The 2,500-nt window shown below is 80.8% G+C and overlaps 1 non-coding gene across 1 annotated transcript; it reads right to left on the bottom strand.

Annotated features, from left to right (window-relative positions):
- Nucleotides 1-69: 69 nt before the first annotated feature.
- Nucleotides 70-222, bottom strand: LOC137468033 (5.8S ribosomal RNA). Its single transcript, XR_010995701.1, has one exon. It is a non-coding gene; the product is annotated as a 5.8S ribosomal RNA (ribosomal RNA).
- Nucleotides 223-2,500: the final 2,278 nt, after the last annotated feature.

Raw genomic sequence — 2,500 nt, forward strand, 5'->3', positions numbered from 1 at the left:
CCGACGGGCCTGCGAAGCGACCCCAGCCGCGCCGCCGGGGCGGCCCCCGGGCGGCGATTGATCGTCAAGCGACGCTCAGACAGGCGTAGCCCCGGGAGGAACCCGGGGCCGCAAGTGCGTTCGAAGTGTCGATGATCAATGTGTCCTGCAATTCACATTAATTCTCGCAGCTAGCTGCGTTCTTCATCGACGCACGAGCCGAGTGATCCACCGCTAAGAGTTGTCTGGCTTTCGGCACCGACCCCGCGCGCGCGGGGGGGCCGGGAGCCGCTCTCGCCCGGAGCGGCCCCCCTTTTTTTTCTCTGGCGCCGAGGCCCCGCGCGGGGCCTGGCTCCGACCGTACGAGCAACGCGGAAAACCCCGGAGGGGGCGCGTGCGAGAAGAACACGGGAGGAACCCCACGGAACGCTCCCAAGGCCGGCCGAGAGGCGGGGGGACCCGCGCCCCCGACCGCCTCCCCCCGCCCGGCGAGGGGAGGCGCCGCCTACGTGTGCCGTCCTTCGGAGGCGGCCCAGGCGCCCGGGCTCGGCCCGGCCCTCCGCGCGGAGGGCCGCGCGGCGCGCGCCGCGGGAGCGCGGTGGCCCGCCCGGCCTCGCCGGCGCGGCGCCACGCGCCGGCGCGCGGCCCTCGGACCCCGCGCGCGCGCTTGCCTCCCCCCTGGAACCGCCGCCGCGCCGGCTCTCGCGGAGCGCCGCCGCGCCCACACGCGCGGCCGACTCTCTCTCCCCAGGGGCCTTGCTGCGCTCGAGACGCCACGCGACGACCGCCGCCCCGCCGCCGGGCGCCGCGCCCCCCCCCGCCGGACCGCTGCCCGCCGGGGGAAGGCGAGCGCCCGAGGGCTGCCCGAGGGCGGACCCGCCGCCGCGGCGGGCCGCACTTCCCGGGAACCGCCGTCCACCCGCACCGTCGGGGGCCCCCTTCCGCGAGCACGCGCCCGGCGGAAGGCGGTGCGGCGCTGAGCCGGGGGGCGACGCCCGCTCTCCTCGTTCGCCACCTGGAGAGCGGGCGCGGAAGCGCCCCCGCGGCCGCCCGCCACCCCTGCCCTCGGACCGCGCGCGGTCGCGAAGGGCCACGGGGAGGGTCCCGTGCCCGCGGGCGGCGGGAACACCGGCCGAGCGGCGCCGCCGCCGCTCGGCGCGGGGCCGCCCGCGCTCGCCGGCCTCCGACCGCGGAGGGACCGCCGAGCGCTCGCCCCGGGCGGGCGGGCGGGCGGCCGGCCGGCGGCCGGCGCCGCCGGTGCGTTCGAGCCGAAGGCCGCCGAGGGGAGAGAGGCACGGCCGCGCCAGGCGCGGCGCCGCCCGCGCGGGACGGCCGCGGCGGCCCAGAAGAGAGAGCGCGCGCGGCGGGCCCCGGCGGCCGCCGCCCCGCGGCTGAGGAAGGGCAGAGAGCGCGCGCCCTCTGCCGGCGCCGCCCGTTTCGAGCCCAGCGGGTCGGCCCCGCGGCCGACCGCGCGCGCCGCGGCCTCTCCGCCGAGGCCGGGCCGCGAAGAGGGGGGGGCAGGGCGCCCCTCCCCGGCGCGGCGCGACTACCCCCGCACGCGCGCGCGCGGCGGGGACGACCGCCGCGACGGCGGGCGCGACCGGTGGCCGCGGACACCACCGCAGGGGATCGGCGGGAGTAGCTCCCCACCCCTCAATGGAGCCGCAACGCCACCGCCCGCCACCCGCCGCCGCCGCTGCCGCCGCCGCCGCCGCCGCCGCGGCGGGGCGCGCCGAGCCGCCCGAGTCTTTAAACCGCCGCCCGGCTCGGCGGCCCCTTTTTCGGTCCTTCCCGCGGCGTTTGACGACGCCGAGCGGGAAGCCTGGGACCGCCGAGGCGCGGAGCGCTAGGTACCTGGCCCTGGGGCGAGGGAAACGACCTGCATGGCCCCGCCGGGGTGCCTCCCCCGCTGCCGCCCTCGGGGGAGCGTCCACCGGCGGGGGCGCGCCCGACATCTGCCGCCACCACCGCGGCGTCCTCCTCGGGGCCCGGGGTTTCCCTCAGTAGCCCGGCGCTGCGCCCGAGAGGACCGCCGCAGCTCGGGCCGCCCCCGCCGACGCGGGGAGGCGGCCCGGCCGCCGAGCGCCTCGCCGACCCCGCCGAGAGGCCGCGGCAATGACGACGACGACGACGACGACGGGAAGGCCCCCGCCGCCGCCGCCGCCGCCGCCGCCACCGCCGCCTCCCGGCGGCGGGTCGCGGCACGCGGCCGCGCGCGCGCGCAACCCTGAAGCGCGGCCCGGAACGCCCGGAGGCTCGGCCCTCGCGGTTTTCTCCTCTCCTGCGCGCCACGGGAGCCGCCTCGGCCCGAGAGCGGGACTCTACCGGCCGGGCAAAGCCCCGCTCCCCGGTGCGGGAAGGGCCAGAGGAGCCGCCTCCTCCGAGCCCCGAAGGCGCCCCCTGCCTCCCAGCCCCTCGCCGTCGCCCGACGAGCGAAGGAGCGAGGGGCAAGAGGCGGGCGCGCCTCCTGGAGGGGGCCGTGCCGAGCACCCCCTCCCTCCCGCACCCGGGCGGCTCCCGC

The sequence above is a fragment of the Anomalospiza imberbis genome, unplaced genomic scaffold (assembly GCF_031753505.1).
Source record: "Anomalospiza imberbis isolate Cuckoo-Finch-1a 21T00152 unplaced genomic scaffold, ASM3175350v1 scaffold_989, whole genome shotgun sequence".
Classification (NCBI taxonomy): domain Eukaryota; kingdom Metazoa; phylum Chordata; class Aves; order Passeriformes; family Viduidae; genus Anomalospiza; species Anomalospiza imberbis.